The sequence below is a fragment of the Schistocerca gregaria genome, chromosome 4 (genome assembly GCF_023897955.1).
Source record: "Schistocerca gregaria isolate iqSchGreg1 chromosome 4, iqSchGreg1.2, whole genome shotgun sequence".
Lineage (NCBI taxonomy): Eukaryota > Metazoa > Arthropoda > Insecta > Orthoptera > Acrididae > Schistocerca > Schistocerca gregaria.
The window spans coordinates 335,297,817-335,322,000 of record NC_064923.1 but is presented as its reverse complement, the minus strand read 5'-3'; the positions used below and the strand labels follow the sequence as shown (position 1 = coordinate 335,322,000).

Here is a 24,184-nt window from a genome sequence, read left to right as displayed (position 1 = left end):
GAAGAAAGGCTAGTTTTATACTCTAGTTACTAGCAAACTAAGACTGTATGTGAAGGGTGAACATCAGTAAAACTGGCAAACTGCTGGAATGGATTCCTATCTGGATATGGAGGAAAAAATTTCTACTAACATATGTCCACAAATGCTGTGTTGCCGCAATAGATGACGCTGACGAAGAAAGTTCCTGTGCCCATGTGCTGTGCAATCCTTGTGTGTTGCATGATGTGTGATTGTCGCAGTGTAATTTAGAAAGGTCCGGTATTCATATCGGGACCAAGCACACATGTGTTTTCTGTACGCCCAAGCAGATGGAAACCGTAGAGAGGCAGCACGGCTATACCAAAATAATTAACCTATCAGACATCAACGACATCACACAACATTTAAAGCCCTTTTCAGGAGTTTGTGTAATCATGGATCCTTTCAGACAGATGAACGTGCTGGGAGGCGGTGGACTGTGTGTACATCAGGTTTGGAGGAGTGGATTCTACAGGATACTGAGACGAACCCTAGTAAAAGATACAGGCAAGTGGCCAGCCAACATGGTGTGAGCAAAGATCCTATCACCTGAAAAGAGTGCACGGATCATGAGCAACGGATTTATCTCAAAAATGGTTCAAATGGCTCTGAGCACTATGGGACTCAACTGCTGTGGTCATTAGTCCCCTAGAACTTAGAACTACTTAAACCTAACTAACCTAAGGACATCACACACATCCATGCCCTAGGCAGGATTCGAACCTGCGACCGTAGCAGTCGCACGGTTCCGGACTGCGCGCCTAGAACCGCGAGACCACCGCGGCCGGCGATTTATCTCAATGGACTGTCTGATTTACAGCATTATATGTTAAGTACAGTAGAGAAACAGTCCGTAGACAATTACTGCATCAGCATGACAATACCCATGTCATAAATTAGCATCTGTTAGGCAATCTTTTGTTGACAACAGCGCTTCTGAAAAGGACTACTCTGTCCAGAGCCCCCACCTGAACACCTTGTAACTGGTTTGGAATGGAATAGACGTAGACTTCAGTCCAGATTCGATTGTCTAACATCATTAGCCTCTCCCGTTTCGGTTCTTCAGGAACAATGGGCTGCTATTCATCTGCCCACATTCAGACACCCTAGTCAAAGGGCCCCTGCACCGTTCAAGCCGTTATAAGAGCGAATAATGTACAGTCTTCGACATAAAAACTGACCGCCTGGCCGCCCGCCACAGTTCCAGTCGTTCACTTAAGGTGCCCAGTAAAACCAACTGCCCTTGACGACACTAAGTCCTGCCATCTGCACAATCTGGCAACACTGCAAGAGGCGGAACTGTCAGGAGGAAGCGTAGTCTACTTCCGAGATGTAATGGTGGGTAAACCCGTGGTCTGGTGGTAATCGTCGTTCGTTCTAAACTTATAGCCACGTTTCCAGAATGAGATTTTCACTCTGCAGCGGAGTGTGCGCTGATATGAAACTTCCTGGCAAATTAAAACTGTGTGCCCAACCGAGACTCGAACTCGGGACCTTTGCCTTTCGCGGGCAAGTGCTCTACCAACTGAGCTACCGAAGCACGACTCACGCCCGCTACTCACAGCTTTACTTCTGCCAGTATCCGTCTCCTACCTTCCAAACTTTACAGAAGCTCTTCTGCGAAACATGCAGAACTAGCACTCCTGAAAGAAAGGATACTGTGGAGACATGGCTTAGCCACAGCCTGGGGGATGTTTCCAGAATGAGATTTTCACTCTGCAGCGGAGTGTGCGCTGATATGAAACTTCCTGGCAAATTAAAACTGTGTGCCCGACCGAGACTCGAACTCGGGACCTTTGCCTTTCGCGGGCAAGTGCTCTACCAACTGAGCTACCGAAGCACGACTCACGCCCGGTACTCACAGCTTTACTTCTGCCAGTATCCGTCTCCTACCTTCCAAACTTTACAGAAGCTCTTCTGCGAAACATGCAGAACTAGCACTCCTGAAAGAAAGGATACTGTGGAGACATGGCTTAGCCACAGCCTGGGGGATGTTTCCAGAATGAGATTTTCACTCTGCAGCGGAGTGTGCGCTGATATGAAACTTCCTGGCAAATTAAAACTGTGTGCCCGACCGAGACTCGAACTCGGGACCTTTGCCTTTCGCGGGCAAGTGCTCTGCCAACTGAGCTACCGAAGCACGACTCACGCCCGGTACTCACAGCTTTACTTCTGCCAGTATCCGTCTCCTACCTTCCAAACTTTACAGAAGTTCTTCTGCGAAACATGCAGAACTAGCACTCCTGAAAGAAAGGATACTGTGGAGACATGGCTTAGCCACAGCCTAGGGGATGTTTCCAGAATGAGATTTTCACTCTGCAGCGGAGTGTGCGCTGATATGAAACTTCCTGGCAAATTAAAACTGTGTGCCCGACCGAGACTCGAACTCGGGACCTTTGCCTTTCGCGGGCAAGTGCTCTACCAACTGAGCTACCGAAGCACGACTCACGCCCGGTACTCACAGCTTTACTTCTGCCAGTATCCGTCTCCTACCTTCCAAACTTTACAGAAGCTCTTCTGCGAAACATGCAGAACTAGCACTCCTGAAAGAAAGGATACTGTGGAGACATGGCTTAGCCACAGCCTGGGGGATGTTTCCAGAATGAGATTTTCACTCTGCAGCGGAGTGTGCGCTGATATGAAACTTCCTGGCAAATTAAAACTGTGTGCCCGACCGAGACTCGAACTCGGGATCTTTGCCTTTCGCAGGCAAATGCTCTACCAACTGAGCTACCGAAGCACGACTCACGCCCGGTACTCACAGCTTTACTTCTGCCAGTATCCGTCTCCTACCTTCCAAACTTTACAGAAGCTCTTCTGCGAAACATGCAGAACTAGCACTCCTGAAAGAAAGGATACTGTGGAGACATGGCTTAGCCACAGCCTGGGGGATGTTTCCAGAATGAGATTTTCACTCTGCAGCGGAGTGTGCGCTGATATGAAACTTCCTGGCAAATTAAAACTGTGTGCCCGACCGAGACTCGAACTCGGGACCTTTGCCTTTCGCGGGCAAGTGCTCTACCAACAGAGCTACCGAAGTTTCATATCAGCGCACACTCCGCTGCAGAGTGAAAATCTCATTCTGGAAACATCCCCCAGGCTGTGGCTAAGCCATGTCTCCACAGTATCCTTTCTTTCAGGAGTGCTAGTTCTGCATGTTTCGCAGAAGAGCTTCTGTAAAGTTTGGATGGTAGGAGACGGATACTGGCAGAAGTAAAGCTGTGAGTACCGGGCGTGAGTCGTGCTTCGGTAGCTCAGTTGGTAGAGCACTTGCCCGCGAAAGGCAAAGGTCCCGAGTTCGAGTCTCGGTCGGGCACACAGTTTTAATTTGCCAGGAAGTTTCATATCAGCGCACACTCCGCTGCAGAGTGAAAATCTCATTCTGGAAACATCCCCCAGGCTGTGGCTAAGCCATGTCTCCACAGTATCCTTTCTTTCAGGAGTGCTAGTTCTGCATGTTTCGCAGAAGAGCTTCTGTAAAGTTTGGAAGGTAGGAGACGGATACTGGCAGAAGTAAAGCTGTGAGTACCGGGCGTGAGTCGTGCTTCGGTAGCTCAGTTGGTAGAGCACTTGCCCGCGAAAGGCAAAGGTCCCAAGTTCGAGTCTCGGTCAGGCACACAGTTTTAATTTGCCAGGAAGTTTCATATCAGCGCACACTCCGCTGCAGAGTGAAAATCTCATTCTGGAAACATCCCCCAGGCTGTGGCTAAGCCATGTCTCCACAGTATCCTTTCTTTCAGGAGTGCTAGTTCTGCATGTTTCGCAGAAGAGCTTCTGTAAAGTTTGGAAGGTAGGAGACGGATACTGGCAGAAGTAAAGCTGTGAGTACCGGGCGTGAGTCGTGCTTCGGTAGCTCAGTTGGTAGAGCACTTGCCCGCGAAAGGCAAAGGTCCCGAGTTCGAGTCTCGGTCGGGCACACAGTTTTAATTTGCCAGGAAGTTTCATATCAGCGCACACTCCGCTGCAGAGTGAAAATCTCATTCTGGAAACATCCCCCAGGCTGTGGCTAAGCCATGTCTCCACAGTATCCTTTCTTTCAGGAGTGCTAGTTCTGCATGTTTCGCAGAAGAGCTTCTGTAAATTTTGGAAGGTAGGAGACGGATACTGGCAGAAGTAAAGCTGTGAGTACCGGGCGTGAGTCGTGCTTCGGTAGCTCAGTTGGTAGAGCACTTGCCCGCGAAAGGCAAAGGTCCCGAGTTCGAGTCTCGGTCGGGCACACAGTTTTAATTTGCCAGGAAGTTTCATATCAGCGCACACTCCGCTGCAGAGTGAAAATCTCATTCTGGAAACATCCCCCAGGCTGTGGCTAAGCCATGTCTCCACAGTATCCTTTCTTTCAGGAGTGCTAGTTCTGCATGTTTCGCAGAAGAGCTTCTGTAAAGTTTGGAAGGTAGGAGACGGATACTGGCAGAAGTAAAGCTGTGAGTACCGGGCGTGAGTCGTGCTTCGGTAGCTCAGTTGGTAGAGCACTTGCCCGCGAAAGGCAAAGGTCCCGAGTTCGAGTCTCGGTCGGGCACACAGTTTTAATTTGCCAGGAAGTTTCATATCAGCGCACACTCCGCTGCAGAGTGAAAATCTCATTCTGGAAACATCCCCCAGGCTGTGGCTAAGCCATGTCTCCACAGTATCCTTTCTTTCAGGAGTGCTAGTTCTGCATGTTTCGCAGAAGAGCTTCTGTAAAGTTTGGAAGGTAGGAGACGGATACTGGCAGAAGTAAAGCTGTGAGTACCGGGCGTGAGTCGTGCTTCGGTAGCTCAGTTGGTAGAGCACTTGCCTGCGAAAGGCAAAGATCCCGAGTTCGAGTCTCGGTCGGGCACACAGTTTTAATTTGCCAGGAAGTTTCATATCAGCGCACACTCCGCTGCAGAGTGAAAATCTCATTCTGGAAACATCCCCCAGGCTGTGGCTAAGCCATGTCTCCACAGTATCCTTTCTTTCAGGAGTGCTAGTTCTGCATGTTTCGCAGAAGAGCTTCTGTAAAGTTTGGAAGGTAGGAGACGGATACTGGCAGAAGTAAAGCTGTGAGTACCGGGCGTGAGTCGTGCTTTGGTAGCTCAGTTGGTAGAGCACTTGCCCGCGAAAGGCAAAGGTCCCGAGTTCGAGTCTCGGTCGGGCACACAGTTTTAATTTGCCAGGAAGTTTCATATCAGCGCACACTCCGCTGCAGAGTGAAAATCTCATTCTGGAAACATCCCCTAGGCTGTGGCTAAGCCATGTCTCCACAGTATCCTTTCTTTCAGGAGTGCTAGTTCTGCATGTTTCGCAGAAGAGCTTCTGTAAAGTTTGGAAGGTAGGAGACGGATACTGGCAGAAGTAAAGCTGTGAGTACCGGGCGTGAGTCGTGCTTCGGTAGCTCAGTTGGTAGAGCACTTGCCCGCGAAAGGCAAAGGTCCCAAGTTCGAGTCTCGGTCAGGCACACAGTTTTAATTTGCCAGGAAGTTTCATATCAGCGCACACTCCGCTGCAGAGTGAAAATCTCATTCTGGAAACATCCCCCAGGCTGTGGCTAAGCCATGTCTCCACAGTATCCTTTCTTTCAGGAGTGCTAGTTCTGCATGTTTCGCAGAAGAGCTTCTGTAAAGTTTGGAAGGTAGGAGACGGATACTGGCAGAAGTAAAGCTGTGAGTACCGGGCGTGAGTCGTGCTTCGGTAGCTCAGTTGGTAGAGCACTTGCCCGCGAAAGGCAAAGGTCCCGAGTTCGAGTCTCGGTCGGGCACACAGTTTTAATTTGCCAGGAAGTTTCATATCAGCGCACACTCCGCTGCAGAGTGAAAATCTCATTCTGGAAACATCCCCCAGGCTGTGGCTAAGCCATGTCTCCACAGTATCCTTTCTTTCAGGAGTGCTAGTTCTGCATGTTTCGCAGAAGAGCTTCTGTAAATTTTGGAAGGTAGGAGACGGATACTGGCAGAAGTAAAGCTGTGAGTACCGGGCGTGAGTCGTGCTTCGGTAGCTCAGTTGGTAGAGCACTTGCCCGCGAAAGGCAAAGGTCCCGAGTTCGAGTCTCGGTCGGGCACACAGTTTTAATTTGCCAGGAAGTTTCATATCAGCGCACACTCCGCTGCAGAGTGAAAATCTCATTCTGGAAACATCCCCCAGGCTGTGGCTAAGCCATGTCTCCACAGTATCCTTTCTTTCAGGAGTGCTAGTTCTGCATGTTTCGCAGAAGAGCTTCTGTAAAGTTTGGAAGGTAGGAGACGGATACTGGCAGAAGTAAAGCTGTGAGTACCGGGCGTGAGTCGTGCTTCGGTAGCTCAGTTGGTAGAGCACTTGCCCGCGAAAGGCAAAGGTCCCGAGTTCGAGTCTCGGTCGGGCACACAGTTTTAATTTGCCAGGAAGTTTCATATCAGCGCACACTCCGCTGCAGAGTGAAAATCTCATTCTGGAAACATCCCCCAGGCTGTGGCTAAGCCATGTCTCCACAGTATCCTTTCTTTCAGGAGTGCTAGTTCTGCATGTTTCGCAGAAGAGCTTCTGTAAAGTTTGGAAGGTAGGAGACGGATACTGGCAGAAGTAAAGCTGTGAGTACCGGGCGTGAGTCGTGCTTCGGTAGCTCAGTTGGTAGAGCACTTGCCTGCGAAAGGCAAAGATCCCGAGTTCGAGTCTCGGTCGGGCACACAGTTTTAATTTGCCAGGAAGTTTCATATCAGCGCACACTCCGCTGCAGAGTGAAAATCTCATTCTGGAAACATCCCCCAGGCTGTGGCTAAGCCATGTCTCCACAGTATCCTTTCTTTCAGGAGTGCTAGTTCTGCATGTTTCGCAGAAGAGCTTCTGTAAAGTTTGGAAGGTAGGAGACGGATACTGGCAGAAGTAAAGCTGTGAGTACCGGGCGTGAGTCGTGCTTTGGTAGCTCAGTTGGTAGAGCACTTGCCCGCGAAAGGCAAAGGTCCCGAGTTCGAGTCTCGGTCGGGCACACAGTTTTAATTTGCCAGGAAGTTTCATATCAGCGCACACTCCGCTGCAGAGTGAAAATCTCATTCTGGAAACATCCCCTAGGCTGTGGCTAAGCCATGTCTCCACAGTATCCTTTCTTTCAGGAGTGCTAGTTCTGCATGTTTCGCAGAAGAGCTTCTGTAAAGTTTGGAAGGTAGGAGACGGATACTGGCAGAAGTAAAGCTGTGAGTACCGGGCGTGAGTCGTGCTTCGGTAGCTCAGTTGGCAGAGCACTTGCCCGCGAAAGGCAAAGGTCCCGAGTTCGAGTCTCGGTCGGGCACACAGTTTTAATTTGCTAGGAAGTTTCTTATAGCCACGTGTTCGCGTGCAACAGTATTCCTTTTTTTCCCCACGTTTCGGCCGTCGTCTAAAGTTAGGATTCCGCTTTAACATCGAAGATAATTCGTTTCAAATTCTACCCGCCAGTAATAACAGTACTTCAAGAAACAATTCCGCAGGAAAGCTCATGGCTGCGCCGCGATTAGAACAGCTTACGCTGCAGCGTTTTCTCGCGGTGCAGCGGCTACCGGCCACTAGCTGGACGCCAGCCGCCGCCTGAAATCCGGCGCCGCCCCGGTGAACGCGGCTCGACGTTGTCTGTGTATGTATCAACTGTCATTTTTGAATTGGAAGTTCTAGTTATCATCTCGCAGTTCAGAATTGGATTTTGTGAACTTGAAAATCAGGAACTTCTGTTAAGCATTGCGAAATTGGGTCAAGGGTGGAAACAGGTGTAACACGTGCTACACAATATTTATTTCTGGTATAATAGACGGGTGAATGCAGAGCAGGCAGCTCGAAAGATTTCAACTGTGTGTGGAGCGAATGCTTTTGGGAAAAATACGCCTGAAAAAGACATTCTTGTTCAACAAAAATCATTCTGGTATGATTGATTTCCCACCTTAAGGTAGTCTCAGCTACTGACACAAGTGAAGGATTAAAATTTAATCATCATTCGACATTTACATTCAACAGGCAAGATTCAGAAGTCTGTTGTAGGTGTACTGCAGGCACTAATTCGAAACAACAAAAATCAATGGAGTAACGATTATTGCAGGTGTGCTTGAACCTCATCAGGCTGCTCATTGAACATTCTTATGCCATACTGTTACTTGTGACGAGTTATGATGCCTTTATCGTTAACTTGCTAAGAACAAATGAAAGGCTTAGGGTTACCAATAGACGTAAACTGGAGCGAAGAATAGTGTGAACATAATATTTCTCATCTGATAGCTCCAAAAGTGTGTTTTGCACTACTTGTTCTTCCCTAAGGATGTGTCCATCATGGCTGGAATTTGTTGCCAGCAACTGACATCTTTGGGTCGCAGTGTATCTGTGTAATTGATTGGCGCATGTGTCGTTCAACTGACAGCAGTCATCACTGTAATCAACGACTGTGTGTACCTGTGTGTGTCTGTGTGTGTGTGTTTTCGTGTTCACGCACAATCTGCAATCTGAATCAATACTATTATCATTAGAGAGACAAGCAACAATAAGTATTGCATCATACTGATTTTTTACCTAACCCATGCCCTGCATATTACGTAAAGTACGTAAGATGTATTAACACCAAAATATCGTTCATAGAGACAGTGCGCTGTTGTGGCGGCTCACAACAAGTGCAGCGATTAGCAGTGCCCAAGCCAGCCGTTATGGCCGAGCGGTTCTAGGCGCTTCATCCCGGAACCGCGCTGCTGGTACGGTCGCAGGTTCGAATCGTGCCTCGGGCATGGATGTGTGTGCTGTCCTTAGGTTACTTACGGTTCAGTAGTTCTAAGTTCTAGGAGACTGATGAACTCAGATGTTAAGTCCAATAGTGCTCAGAGCCAATTGAACCATTTTTTGCGGTGCCCAATGCCGCCGCGATGCTGAGCGTGGACACGGCGGCAGACGCTTCGCTATAAACAGGAAGAAATCACCTTGACCTTGACTGCAGTGAGCGGACATCACTGCTTGTATGTTCTTATAACAACCAACGTGTCTCTACTCACTAGTGCCATGGAGCAATTGGAACGGGTGTTCAGTCATTAGTCATCAGAATATTAACCGCTGATGAAAGGTACAATCTATTTGAATCCCAAGAAAACAGTATCCTTCTCACAACATAATGTGAGGAGTATCAAAATTTATTCAAAACACAAAAATGAACTTCAGAGCTTTCAAGCACGCAGTAGCAGCACACAAGAAAATATTATGTCTAGAAAATGTATACCTCATTTCCTCCTCTCATATCAACGCCCTTGTAGTATGAAGTGAGAAAATAAACACAAAAATCTGAAGTTTCTGAGAATCATGTAAGTCATTTCCTCTTGTCGTATCATAGCTTTTGTTTTAGTATGAAGTGAAAAATAAACAGCTCAGGGTTCTGAAGGAAATATGACACCAGATTCGTATTGTAGGTCCTGTAGGAAGCACAAAAAACATGGCGGTCTCCATTCCTTTGTACAACAGTCTGTTTCCTTTCATGCATTACTACCCCTCGCAGATTCTTATTTAAGGAATTCTTGGCATCAAGTTCTTCAGTAGAATGAGCCTTATGGTATTGCGCTAATTACAGTATGGAAAAAATGCAGCAAAGATGAGTTCCCCTAGAGCAGTGAAGATATTTGCACATGTCTGTATTCAGCAATGATTGCCAGCTGCCACTACACTTCAGAGAATTCATGCTGCAGGCAGCACAACTGGGAGTGCACTGCGGACTTCATTCAGTAAGGCTTCAGGAAACAGACGGAAACCTCAAATTAACGTCGCTTCCCGAGGCATATTCAATCCAAAATGAGGTGTTATTAAAGTAGTTGAGTGTTGTAACAATTACACTTTGATAATTCCCGTATGAGTTGTAAGTAGGCTGTTTAGGTTTTCTTATTGGTAACGCCGCTTAGCGCTCGGTGTCAAAAATCACTGGCTGTGCTGTGCGCAGTGTGTGTTTAGTTTGCATTGTTGTCTGCCATTGAAGTGTTGAGCAGAGGCAGCTTGATGCTAACAGCGCGTAGCGTTGCGCAGTTGGAGGTGAGCCGCCCGCAGTCGTGGACGTGGGGAGAGAGATGGCGGAGTTTTGAAATTTGTAAGAATTGGTGTCATGAACTGATATATATATTATGACTATAAAGGTAAATACATTGTTTGTTCTCTATTAAAATCTTTCATTTGCTAACTGTGCCTATCAGTAGTTAGTGACTTCCGTAGTTTGAATCTTTTAGTTAGCTGGCAGTAGTGGCGCTCGCACATTCACTATGATGAGGAATACTGTTATCCTCAAATATAATTTGCATTAATAACATGTTATTTACTTTGTAAAGATGTTGACACATTATTTATTCTGTTTTGTTCTAATGCTCATGTGTGAAGTTGATGTTTCAAAAGTTATTCTGATTTTTTATGTATGTACTTAGTCGTAATTTTCGTAACACTGATGTATTTGCTATTTCGATTCTTTTGTAAAGCCTGTACTACTGCAAATGTTATCTGTAGTGTTATGTTCTTTAAAGATGTATTTTGTACCTTTGTTATTGCATTCTTATGTTTTAAAATTGTAATTGACACCAATTCATCAAATTAAGTAACTTGTAAATTACATTTCACTGCATATGTTTCTGTTGGTCATAGTATATGGACAATATGTGAGACGTAGGGACTGACAGTGTTTGCACATGTGTTAATAATTCAGCAAGGGACTGGTTCTAAGGACATTTCAAAAACAATTTTTGTGAGTGCACAAGCGGTGGTTATGGACTTGCTATATTATCCACAAGACTCTTCAATGGTGATTGTGCGCCTGCACAGTCAAACAGACGGCTGCTGGCCATCTCTACAAGGACTACAGTGCGTCTACACCTTTGATGACCCACCAATACCATTATTTCTACAAGGACTGCAATGGGTCTGCACCTCTGGTGGCCCACCAATACCGTAATCTCTACCAGGACTACAGTGGGTCTGCTCTGTGATGACCTACCTAGCGATAGTCTTGAACGTCGACTGACTCTGTTGTGGCCCATTACCTGTCTGCATGTCAAAAGTCAGCACTGTCTTTCGTTGGAAGGACAACACTACTTCTTCAAGACTGCATGGAAATCCACTACTTCCGTGTGCATTTTCTTTTATTGCTCCGTCTTTGAGAAAAACACTACTATTTTACTGTGATGAATGATCAGGACTGTCTATATGGACTGTGAGAAAATTTTAGCTTTTGTCCAACATTGTATCAATAAGTGTGTGCATTTGATATCTTTGTTATAGTAATTATGAAAAATTTTATCAAATCATTATTGGCCACTGCCCAAAACAATTAGTAAAATTTTTTTGTGGGGAGCATGGGGGCTATGTAAGTAGGCTGTTTAGGTTTTCTTATTGGTAACTCCGCTTAGCGCTCGGTATGAAAAATCACTGGCTGTGCTGTGCGCAGTGTGTGTTTAGTTTGCATTGTTGTCTGCCATTGTAATGTTGAGCAGAGGCAGCTTGATGCTAACAGCGCATAGCGTTGCGCAGTTGGAGGTGAGCCGCCAGCAGTGGTGGACGTGGGGAGAGAGATGGCGGAGTTTTGAAATTTGTAAGAATTGGTGTCATGAACTGATACATATATTATGACTATAAAGGTAAATACATTGTTTGTTCTCTATTAAAATCTTTCATTTGCTAACTGTGCCTATCAGTAGTTAGTGACTTCCGTAGTTTGAATCTTTTAGTTAGCTGGCAGTAGTGGCGCTCGCTGTATTGCAGTAGTTCGAGTAACGAAGATTTTTGTGAGGTAAGTGATTTGTGAAAGGTATAGGTTATTGTTAGTCAGGGCCATTCTTTTGTAGGGATTTTTGAAAGTCAGATTGCGTTGCGCCAAAAATATTGTGTTTCAGTTTAAGCACAGTCATGTATAATTTTTCTAATGGGACGTTACAGAGTATTCGGATAGCCAAAAGAGCTCGTTAGTGTGAAACCAACGGGTACTACATTAATATCAAACTGCAAGAACTCGAGAAAATACGTGGATTCTTCCTTTCGCTGGGTAACCTCTTAGTGTTACTTAAGATTCTCTCTTTTCTAGGCATAATGCAAATTGACCTTCATGTTCATGAGGGGCTTTCCGCTATTCTTGACAAACATCAGCAACTTGTAATCACTGCGAGTAACAACTGTATGATGATAATGGTACACGTTTTCAGTGGATGTTATGGTGTTATGCTGTCAAACTGCTTACAGTAACGTTATTGGTGGCACACATAATTTAGCGCTGAGTACATAAGTAAAGATAGTGTGGTAGCGTCGTCGCTTCTCTTTATTTGGCATGAGCTTGAGTAATCTGATTCAACAAATATAGTACTCCATTTACAAGCTGCTGATGATACAGTGTGACTATAGAGACCATCGTGCGGGTATTACATTAATTCTGCACTGCATTTCTTGACAAATATTACCGTCAGCTATGCAGATGAAATGACTCACTACACAGGCCCTCTATGTTAAGTGGTCAGCTCGCTGCAGTCCTGCTTCTACTGTTTGTAAATACTTGTATACTGACCATTCGTTAGTTGACTAAATATGATCTACAATCTGATTAGCATGTATGTGTTAGAGCCATCACTAAGCAATAACTACGGAACTGATGCCGTTGAAGTCCGGTTATATTGATGGCTGGACAAATGTTCGCAGATCGCCTGTCTTGCCCCAAAAAACAATTGCATCTTAAATATAGAACGACAAACGTCAACATTGTCACAGGACGTGGAAATACACCAACGGCGCAATGAAAATTTGTACCCAACCGAAGTTCGAACTTGGACCTCCTGCTTACAAGGCAGACGCGCTTACCGTTGCACTATGGGGACGCAGCGATCAACATTCGTGCAAGACCTTTCTACACTCCCTTCTCTTCAGACGCAAATTCCCGTCTTTTCTGCTTACCACATACGGCGTAGTCATTATTCCACTCGCTCGCAGCTATACTGTATTACCACGAGGGTTTGGACGATGATGTGAGTCTAGCAATGAAAACATTCGATGGCCCGTCGAGACCTGACTAATTACACAGGATGTTTCAGAAGGATCAGTAAATGTTGTAGGAGGTGGTAGTATAGACGAATTGCAGAAAAAATGCCGTATAACATGTGTCCAATTTTTATTGAGTACATACAGCTGGGTTCAATGCATTTTCGTTTCGTTTGTTGGTCTTTACAGGACACCGTTGTCTAGACTTCCTCGAAAATGAGCTTCCAGCATTATTGGAAGAGGTTACTTTAGCTACAAGAATGCATATGTTCCTCCAGCATGGCGGCACTCTTGCTTTTTCTAGTCGTCAGGTGACACATGTCCCAACCTAACATTTCCCGGAAGATGGATCAGTAGATGTGGGCACTTTTCTTGGCCACCAAGTTCCCCGTACCTTATCACTTCAGATTTTTGCCTATGGGGATGGTTAAAAAGCGAAGTCTACAAAGAACAGGTAAACCCAGGAGCCGATTTGCTCGTTCGTATTATGAATAGTGCAATCCTCATTAAAGAACACAAAGACATACACGTGGGGTTATCAAGAGAAATTAAAAGTGCATGGAAGTTGGAGGGGGACTTTTTGAAAATCAGCCTTGAAAGTCATTTGCCTTAGCTTAGGGTTTGTTACGGTTACATTCTAACAGCTGTATCTCTGTACTCAATAAAAAGTGGACACATTCGAATTTTTTATGCAATTGGTCTATGCTACCACCTGCTAAAATGTCTACTGCTCCTCCTGAAACACCCTATATATGCATATATGTCCGAAAGAAAAGACACCACGAATCCAGCTTCAAACCAGGTCAAACACAAATTTTTTATCTGCGCCGTAGCTGTATTTTATCGCCCTGTGACAGCCTGGACATCAGTCCTTCGATATTTACTAGATTAACAAGGCTGTCTGTTTCGATAAGTAGTGTCTGTTCTTTCGGACATGTCCGAACGAACACACACGACACAGACACGCACGCACACACACGCACACACACACACACACACACACACACACACACACACACACAGAGCTATTCGGAAAATATTTGGCAACTCATTGATATTGACGGACTGGAACTGCATTAACCTACTCATTTCACTAGATATAGTTGTAATTTTCTGAACAATTCATGTTTAATAAGTGACAACGATTTGGAAAATTTACGTTAATTACACTGTCTGCCATCTTGGGAAACCTGCTTCTTTCTACCCTAGCGTATACTAGAGCAACGAGTGAATTCTCACATTCTTGATACCTCATTGGATGTGCTACTGCAACTGTAGCCAAAGATTAAAATCTCGCTGGAAAATTATATTTCAAGTCAGATAGTTTTGCTTCTCCTCTGCTGTCATTGAAAACGATCAAAACGAAATTAAGTATAGGAATCCTACGAAAACCCATGAGTTCATACTGCGGTCTTGTGCACATGAAAAAAATAATTTTTCATAATTATGAGACGACAGATGGAGATAATCCGGTTCCACTAATTGTTGTTGTTGTGGTCTTCAGTCCTGAGATTGGTTTGATGCAGCTCTCCTTTATCCTGTGCAAGCTTCTTCATCTCCCAATACCTACTGCAACCTACATCCTTCTGAATCTGCTTAGTGTATTAATCTCTTGGTCTCCCTCTACGATTTTTACCCTCCACACTGCCCTCCAATAGTAAATTGGTGATCCCTTGATGCCTCAGAACATGTGAAACGCCCCCTTTGAATAATTATACAAGACTGTGCTTAAACTGACACACAATATTTTTAGCGCAACGCAATCTGACTTTCAATAATCCCTACAAAAGAATGCCCCTGACTAACATTGACCTATACGTTTCACATATCACTTACCTCACAAAAATCTTCGTTACTCGAACTACTGCAATACAGCGAGCGCCACTACTGCCAGCTAACTAAAAGATTCAAACTACGGAAGTCACTAACTACTGATAGGCACAGTTAGCAAATGAAAGATTTTAATAGAGAACAAATTAATGTATTTACCTTTACAGTCATAATATATATATATCAGTTCATGGCACCAATACTTACAAATTTCAAAACTCCGCCATCTCTCTCCCCACATCCATCACCGCTGGCGGCTCACCTCCAACTGCGCAACGCTATGCGCTGTTAGCATCCAGCTGCCGCTGCCCGACACTACAATGGCAGACAACAATGCAAACTAGCCACAGACTGCGCACAGCACAGCCAGTGATTTTTCATACAGAGCGCTATGTGGCGTTGACAATAAAAAAACCTAAACAGCCTACTTACATAGCCCCCATTCTCCCCACAAAAAATTTTACAAATTGTTTTGGGCAGTGGCCAATACAATTTTGAAATTTTTTTTCATAATTACTGTAAGAAATATATCAAATGCGCACACTTATTAATACGATGTTGGTCAAAAGCTAAAATGTTCTCACAGTCCCATAAAGACAGTCATGATCATTCATCACAGTAAAATTACACTGTTTATTTTTTTTTAAGTCTGACTAGTAAAAGAGAATGCACATGGAAGTAGAGGATTTCTAAGCAGTCTTGAAGAAGTAGTGTTGTCCTTCCAATGGGAAGACAGTGCTGACACTTGACATGCAGACAGGTAATGGGCCACAACAGAGGAAACCCACAGCAGAGTCAGTCGAAGTTTTGAAGAATATTGGTAGGTAGGTCATCACAGAGCAGACCCACTGTAGTCCTGGTAGAGATTACTATTGGTGGACCACCAGAGGTGCAGACCCACTGCAGACCTTGTAGAAATAATGGTATTGGTGGGTCATCAAAGGTGTAGACCCACTGTAGTCCTTGTAGAGATGGCCAGCAGCCGTCTGTTTGACTGTGCAGGCGCACAATCACCATTGAAGAGTCTTGCGAATAATATAGCAAGTCCATAACCACCGCTTGTGCACTCACAAAAATTGTTTTTGAAATGTCCTTAGAACCAGTCCCTTGCTGAATTATTAACACATGTGCAAACACTATCAGTCCCTACGTCTCACATATTGTCCATATACTATGACCAACAGAAACATATGCAGTGAAATGTAATTTACAAGTTACTTAATTTGATGAATTGGTGTCAATTACAATTTTATAACATAAGAATATAATAACAAAGGTACAAAATACATCTTTAATGAACATAACAATACAGATATCATTTGCAGTAGTACAGGCTTTACAAAAGAATCGAAATAGCAAATACATCAGTGTTACAAAATTTACGACATAAGTACATACATAAAAGAACAGAATAACTTTTGGAACATCAACTTCACACATGAGCATTAGAACAAAACAGAATAAATAATGTGTAAACACCTTTACTAAGTAAATAAAATGTTATTAATGCAAATTATATTTGAGGATAACAGCATTCCTCATCATAGTGAATGTAGCTTAGCATTAGAAGAGAAAAAATTCTATGAGCAGTACACAGAGACAGGAAGAAAACAAATACACAAGGGTACACAAACGCATAGTGGGATAACACAAGAGGAAAGGGCAGGGTTTGTTTTCAGTGTAACATTTGGTACTGCAGTCCAACCCAAAACTTCATTCTGTAGATCTTTCGTCATATCTGAACATTTGTTTCCACCAAAAATATCCTATCCAAGCATGCCTTCTGTATTTTGTTCATATCCTCTTTCAAAAATAGTTTTTCTCCACTGTACACTACTCTTTTGGCCAAACCATTTTCTTATAGCTTCTCAATGCTTTTCTTCCAATACATCATAGTTAGTTTCTTATATAGTCTACCCCCTCTTAAGCTAAATTAAACCTACTGAACTCAGATTCTAAACTAAGGGACGACGCAATGCAGCAGCACAAAACAAATTAACACAAACAGCAATGACCCAAAAAAATGCAGATTTGCAAATCAAGCAGCAGTAAATGTAATAACTTATATCTAAACATGAAAAAATCCACAAGCAGAAAAAATAGTATACTAAAGACAACAATGCAGATAAGGGAAAGTTATAATCACATCTTAATGTCTATGTAATTAAAGTGGTGCACCACAAAAACTAATGCTACAACAAATTACGAAGTACTTGAAAAGAAAATTATGTATATACAGTTACTGTTATTAGTCGCTTCTTATTGCTCTTTCCATTCCAAGAGCTCCTTTTTCGAAGAATGTGAATCATAAAATAATTATTTAATAGATCTGTCGACAGAAAGTGTTCACATTAGCAAATGCATTTAATTTTATAAAACCAATGCTGCAACACAGCTGGAAAACACATATCAAATGAAATAAGCAACTATGGACAAAGCATAAAAATATCATTGAATAGCCATGTGACATTTCATAAGTTAGTAGAATTCTCTCAACTCTCGGAGAAAGACGTTTGTTATAATCAGGTGTCAGATGTAAGTATCTTTCTCAGTAATGAGCGTGTCGTATTTGCGGTGCTTTCTACAAAGGAATGTAAATAGCGAGGATAATGGCCTCCTTTTTTTTCACCTGTGCCTCTGAAAGGCACACACTAATGGCTTTCTTTTGTCAGGTGGTTGTCGCGCAGCTGGGTGCCCACGACGCATTATGTGCAGGTGGTCACTTAACTGTCTTATCGAAATATTTACGACACCAGTTTCCGCTACAGTGGCAGTCTATATAAAAATACTTTCACAGGTTGAGAATTTGCGTTACAAATGTGTAGAAAATAAAAACCTATAAATATAAAAGCGTCCAAAACATTTTCGACAACATTGTAATACATTCACGCATGTACACACATTTCATAATTCTTAAAGTACGATTCTTGGTTTCCAACATCCTTTTCTACAAACCAGAGTCCCTAACCACTACTCATTATTCCTTACCTTATTACATATATACATATTCGTCGACACTTCTTCAATATTTTATCATAACAGATACGTAGCATAATCAAATAACTCATATAGCATCAGCATATTGATCATAAACATACCGCAACAGCATAATACACATAGCCATCGCAATAATATCATAACACCTCAGTCAACTCTCAAAATCGTCATAGCTTCCTCCAATAATTACAAAACCTAAAAAAATTCTCTGCTCATGTGAAAAGTGTCATCTACCTCAAATGTACCTTAAAAATCATGATCCCATACCAAATATGTCATACAAAGCTCTCATAGTATCACAATGGTTCCGAAAAAATACGTATGAACAGTTCACAAGGTACAGACAAATACAATTTCGTAAGTGTGAAGTTATCCAACCGTGTAATTACGTAAACATCTGTCACTGATGTATTAAAATAAATGTTTGACTCTCCCAGTTAGATGATCAGATAGGTGTGTAATTTATGTGTTAGAGAAATATGGTACCGATGTGAAAAGTTGTATAAGCAAATACCATATTAGCTAAGGCTCCTTGTGCTTGCCAGACACATGGTACACAAAGTAGGCGTGTACCCCCTGAGGATTAATGTAATTATACCCTATGGTGTTACAGATTACAGCAATGGAATGAAATGTATCACGAAAAACTTTCTTTTTAATTCAACAATCTTGATAAATAAATGGTAGTCCTGTAGTGCTAAATGTGCGTTTTTCTGTAAGATAATACTGTGGAACTGTCGTAGTTATCGTCCTCTGTAAGCAAAGTTCTGCTGAAGTCAATGTACTTACCTCATCATAAACGAAGGTGAAATGCTTTCCATATATATATATCGTTATTATTACGTACCTGACCGTGATCAAGAAAGTACTATAATGTAACGTATTGTTGTGCTACGATAAAGGCTGTCTCATTGTAGCTATACCACAAACGTTACTACTAAAAACAAGTTTTACTTTCCAGAATAATACAGAAAAACTGTGCAGATATAAAACAGATACACCGCAAAAGCAACAATGTAAATCGTGTCACATATTAGTAGCGTCGTGATATAATCGTGTAGCTATCAGAGAAACCAATTGCTAAGTCATCTTTAACCTCACCGAATGTACTTCAAATAAAGAATGTATTTTCAAGTAAACCAAAATGTTGCATTAAAATCTCATTAGGAGTACTGGTAAATGTTCTAAGTATGTAAGCCTTATAGTCGTTACGTAATCGTGCAACTAACAAGCAAGAATGTACACACACAATAACACTGTGACGTCTGTTCACGATAACAATGCACTCGTAAATACTAAGTTCTAGACTGGATAGTTAACTTCAAAACATTGTTGCATGTTAACAGTTTCTCAGTGTGACAGAGCATACTAGAAATGTGAAATGAAATGTTTTATGGCAAAGACAAAGTTAAAAAGCAGATTATCTTTCAATAAACGGTTTTACATGTGAAATATGGTGCAATCCTTTACTATTCATAGTGCGCAGAATTTTAGTTTCAACCTAATTACCACGATGTATACATCGGTAAGGAATGCTAAAATTTTTCTCAAGGTTGACGTCTATGTTATTTTTCTCTGAGTCAGCTGGCGCACGCGGCTGAATGCGGTGCGAGTCATTGTCTGTCTCTTTGTTGGCGCGCGCCGTTATTGGGATTAGGAGACCTAACATCTACAAATTCACCTTGCCGAGAGGGCCCAGTTCTGTTTGAATCCCGCCAGTTCTGACGAAATTCCCGTCAGTCGTTATGATTATATCGTCTGTCGTCATGTCGGTAGTTCCTGTAGTTTCTTTCTTGTCGGTTAAGTGGTGCAGAATTTCTCCCTGAATTATCACTGCGCCGTGGACCCTTGTGTCTGAAATTGTTCTGTCTCCCGTGATAATAATAGTTCTGGTTGCCATATTTTCTGTTTCTATGACTGTCTGTGTAATATTCATTACTTCGGAAGTGCGATCTTTCCTTGTAACTATTATTCTGCCAACGGTTGTCATACGGCTGGTGTCTGTTTTGTTCACGATTTGCGTTGTAAGAATAGCCTTGTCGCGTCCAGTTATTATTTCTTTCATCGCGGAATTGCGGTGGATATGACCTGTAATTGTTGTGCTTCTGTTTTCGTGTTCCGCGATTGTCAGTGTCAATTTCCATTTCTTGTAAGAGTCGCTGAAAAGCTTCAGTGTCGTCTTTGCAACGTCCTACCAAAATAATATGTCGTAAATGTTCAGGTAATTTAGTTAAGCAAATGCGGATAAGTTCTGAGGAGCTGTATGGGTTTGAAAGATACTGATTCTTATGTAACACGTCTTCAAAATATTTGACAAGACTGGGAAAATTCAGATTGTTCGAAATGTTTCATCATTATGATGCTATGTTTTACTCGGTCTTGTGTAGCTTGAGACCAATATGCTGAGAGAGAGGCATGATAAAATTCTCCTTCACTATGACAATCGTGAATGACCGATCGCATTCTTACAGCTGGTTCATTCTCCAAGTAACCACACATAAATTCTAATCTTTGCTCTAATGACCGGTTGGGAGGAAAACAATGAGAGAATTGATGGAGCCACGCTTGTGGATGAATGTCGTTGCCAGAATTCTTAAATGTTTTGAATCTACGTGCAGTAATGAAGAGCTTATAGTCAAAATCATCGTGTCGGCTTGTAGCATATCGGTCATTGTTACGTCGTGTCGGCGGTTCCATCTGAAAATTCGGTGCACCTTGCCAATTTCTTTCATAATTTCCGAAATGCGCTGTGTTATTATTTTGTGGCTTTTCCGTATTTCTAAGTCCCTCTTCCCGTGTTGGAGCGCGAGTGTCCTCTGAAATACGTAATTCTTGTATTACCTGTCTCAGCTGACCTTGCACTTTCCAGATTTCTCTTTGGTGTTGTGTATTAATTTGATTCTGATTTTGTTTGAATTTCCTAATTTGTTCGCACTCTTCTGTATCATTCAGATCATCATCTACCTTTGTAGATAAGTTAGTGAACTGATCTGAAAGTTCGGCTACTTTCTCCGATAGTGAACACATTTCCTCAGTGTGTATTTCTGAACCAAGTTTCAGAGTGTCCATTTGTGTTGAAATCGAATCTACTGTATCCTTGAAGTTTTCCTGAGTTCTTGCAAGTTGCGTAACCGAGGCGGTGGATGCAACTGAGTCCATTTTAGCTTGCAATGTGTCGTGATTTTCACAAACAATAGTTTGCAGTTCTTTTATGGCTGCTTCATGATTCTGTAATGCATTTTCATGCCGGGAAAAAATAGTTTGAAAATGCTCACAAATTTGTGTTTTTACCTCATTACAGATTTTTTGGCATTTCGATTGAATGTTATGTAACTCAGTAGTTAAATCTTCACGTGTTTGTTCAAGTGTGGTGTCTAACTTTTGAAGCTTTTGCTGTGTTTGTCTCTGATTTTGTTCCATTGTGTCTAACTTTTGAAGATTTTGTTCCATTGTGTCTAACTGTTGCAGTATTTGTCTCTGGTTTTGTTTCATTTGTTGCATTAATTGCAATAATAATGTATTAGTGTCTGGAATCCGTTCCTCTATGCTTTTCGGCAGTGCATTTGCACCGGCAACATTCACAGTTTGACAAGCAGAAAATGTGTCTCGACTTATTTGAGAAAACGGTGAGGACGCAAAACCTGAATGTACAGTATTTGCAAGATTGTGTCCTGTCATATCGGATTCCTGACGCGAGCTGTTGCCGACAGATCGATCGATAATGCTTCCCTGTTCACTAACTGTTTCACTGCCTAAACCATTATTTGCAGCCCGCTCAATTTCCCTGTGCACTATTACCAAATAACTACTTTGATCATTAGTGAATTCATTACGAGGTGGCGCTAACACACTGCTTTCGTCTTCAGTGTCATTTCTCAGTTTACTTTGTAGCCTGTTGTTGTTGTTGTTGTTGTTGTCTTCAGTCCTGAGACTGGTTTGATGCAGCTCTCCATGCTACTCTATCCTGTGCAAGCTGCTTCATCTCCCAGTACCTACTGCAACCTACATCCTTCTGAATCTGCTTAGTGTACTCATCTCTCGGTCTCCCTCTACGATTTTTACCCTCCACGCTGCCCTCCAAAGCTAAATTTGTGATCCCTTGATGCCTCAAAACATGTCCTACCAACCGATCCCTTCTTCTAGTCAAGTTGTGCCACAGACTTCTCTTCTCCCCAATCCTATTCAATACCTCCTCATTAGTTACGTGCTCTAACCACCTTATCTTCAGTATTCTTCTGTAGCACCACATTTCGAAAGCTTCTATTCTCTTCTTGTCCAAACTAGTTATCGTCCATGTTTCACTTCCATACATGGCTACACTCCAAACAAATACTTTCAGAAACGACTTCCTGTTACATAAATCTATATTCGATGTTAACAAATTTCTCTTCTTCAGAAACGCTTTCCTTGCCATTGCCAGTCTACATTTTATATCCTCTCTACTTCCACCATAATCAGTTATTTTACTTCCTAAATAGCAAAACTCCTTTACTACTTTAAGTGTCTCATTTCCTAATCTAATTCCCTCAGCATCACCCGATTTAATTTGACTACATTCCATTATCCTCGTTTTGCTTTTGTTAATGTTCATTTTATATCCTCCTTTCAAGACACTGTCCATTCCGTTCAACTGCTCTTCCAAGTCCTTTGCCGTCTCTGACAGAATTACAATGTCATAGGCAAACCTCAAAGTTTTTACTTCGTCTCCATGAATTTTAATACCTACTCCAAATTTTTCTTTTGTTTCCTTTACTGCTTGCTCAATATACAGATTGAATAACATTGGGGAGAGGCTACAACCCTGTCTCACTCCTTTCCCAACCACTGCTTCCCTTTCATGCCCCTCGACTCTTATTACTGCCATCTGGTTTCTGTACAAATTATAAATAGCCTTTCGCTCCCTGTATTTTACCCCTGCCACCTTTAGAATTTGAAAAAGAGTATTCCAGTCAACATTGTCAAAAGCTTTCTCTAAGTCTACAAATGCTAGGAACGTAGGTTTGCCTTTTCTTAATCTTTCTTCTAAGATAAGTCGTAAGGTCGGTATTGCCTCACGTGTTCCAACATTTCGACGGAATCCAAACTGATCTTCCCCGAGGTCTGAATCTACCAGTTCTTCCATTCGTCTGTAAAGAATTCGCGTTAGTATTTTGCAGCCGTGACTTATTAAACTGATAGTTCGGTAATTTTCACATCTGTCAGCACCTGCTTTCTTTGGGATTGGAATTATTATATTCTTCTAGAAGTCTGAGGGTATTTCGCCTGTCTCATACATCTTGCTCACCAGCTGGTAGAGTTTTGTCATGACTGGCTCTCCCAAGGCCGTCAGTAGTTCTAATGGAATGTTGTCTACTCCGGGGCCCTTGTTTCGACTCAGGTCTTTCAGTGCTCTGTCAAACTCTTCACGCAGTATCGTATCTCCCATTTCGTCTTCATCTACATCCTCTTCTAGCTCTTGATATTCATACACGTGGTTCTCTTCTCTCCAAAGGTCTCTTTAATTTTCCTGTAGGCAGTATCTATCTTACCCCTAGTGAGATAAGCTTCTACATCCTTACATTTGTCCTCTAGCCATCCCTGTTTAGCCATTTTGCACTTCCTGTCGATCTCATTTTTGAGACGTTTGTATTCCTTTTTGCCTGCTTCATTTACTGCATTTTTATATTTTCTCCTTTCATCAGTTAAATTCAATACTTCTTCTGTTACCCAAGGATTTCTAGCAGCCCTCGTCTTTTTACCTACTTTATCCTCTGCTGCCTTCACTACTACATCCCTCAGAGCTACCCATTCTTCTTCTGCTGTATTTCTTTCCCCTATTCCTGTCAATTGTTCCCTTATGCTCTCTCTGAAACTCTGTACAACCTCTGATTCTTTCAGTTTATCCAGGTCCCATCTCCTTAATTTCCCACATTTTTGCAGTTTCTTCAGTTTTAATCTACAGGTCATAACCAATAGATTGTGGGTAGCCTAGTATTACGTTTTTCACACGCCATTATTGTCACAGTATTTCGCACGATAACACAGAAAAGCACCATTTGAAGAGCAAAAATAAGAGAACACATTAACATAGCACTGAAAATAATATCTAGTTAATTGCAAGCGAAGCTGCGAAATACTTGGTACATGCGTGCCACAACTGTTTTACTGTAAAACAATTAAAGACTGCAACTACAAAGGAAATTCTCTCTATGATTACGCGCTAGCAATAAACAAAGGCTACACTAACTACACAAACTACAAGAAAAAATCAGAAGATTCCAGTGAGGTATCCTTGGCTAAGGGTCGACATATGAAACGTGCCCTTTGAACAATTATACAAGACTGTGCTCAATCTGACACACAATATTTTTAGCCAACGCAATCCGACTTTCTAAAATACCTACAAAAGAATGGCCCTGACTAACATTGACCTATACGTTTCACA

At 42.6% G+C, this 24,184-nt stretch overlaps 9 non-coding genes across 9 annotated transcripts; 7 read left to right on the top strand and 2 right to left on the bottom strand.

Annotated features, from left to right (window-relative positions):
- Positions 1 to 1,784: 1,784 nt before the first annotated feature.
- On the bottom strand, positions 1,785 to 1,859 carry Trnas-cga (transfer RNA serine (anticodon CGA)). The gene has a single exon. It is a non-coding gene; the product is annotated as a tRNA-Ser (tRNA).
- A 525-nt stretch (positions 1,860 to 2,384) lies between these two features.
- Positions 2,385 to 2,459, bottom strand: Trnas-cga (transfer RNA serine (anticodon CGA)). The gene has a single exon. It is a non-coding gene; the product is annotated as a tRNA-Ser (tRNA).
- Positions 2,460 to 3,260: 801 nt separating this feature from the next.
- On the top strand, positions 3,261 to 3,335 carry Trnas-cga (transfer RNA serine (anticodon CGA)). Its single transcript has one exon. It is a non-coding gene; the product is annotated as a tRNA-Ser (tRNA).
- Positions 3,336 to 3,860: 525 nt separating this feature from the next.
- Trnas-cga (transfer RNA serine (anticodon CGA)) lies at positions 3,861 to 3,935 on the top strand. The gene has a single exon. It is a non-coding gene; the product is annotated as a tRNA-Ser (tRNA).
- Positions 3,936 to 4,160: 225 nt separating this feature from the next.
- Positions 4,161 to 4,235, top strand: Trnas-cga (transfer RNA serine (anticodon CGA)). Its single transcript has one exon. It is a non-coding gene; the product is annotated as a tRNA-Ser (tRNA).
- A 225-nt stretch (positions 4,236 to 4,460) lies between these two features.
- Positions 4,461 to 4,535, top strand: Trnas-cga (transfer RNA serine (anticodon CGA)). The gene has a single exon. It is a non-coding gene; the product is annotated as a tRNA-Ser (tRNA).
- A 1,125-nt stretch (positions 4,536 to 5,660) lies between these two features.
- Positions 5,661 to 5,735, top strand: Trnas-cga (transfer RNA serine (anticodon CGA)). Its single transcript has one exon. It is a non-coding gene; the product is annotated as a tRNA-Ser (tRNA).
- Positions 5,736 to 5,960: 225 nt separating this feature from the next.
- On the top strand, positions 5,961 to 6,035 carry Trnas-cga (transfer RNA serine (anticodon CGA)). The gene has a single exon. It is a non-coding gene; the product is annotated as a tRNA-Ser (tRNA).
- Positions 6,036 to 6,260: 225 nt separating this feature from the next.
- Positions 6,261 to 6,335, top strand: Trnas-cga (transfer RNA serine (anticodon CGA)). The gene has a single exon. It is a non-coding gene; the product is annotated as a tRNA-Ser (tRNA).
- The last annotated feature ends 17,849 nt before the right edge of the window (positions 6,336 to 24,184 follow it).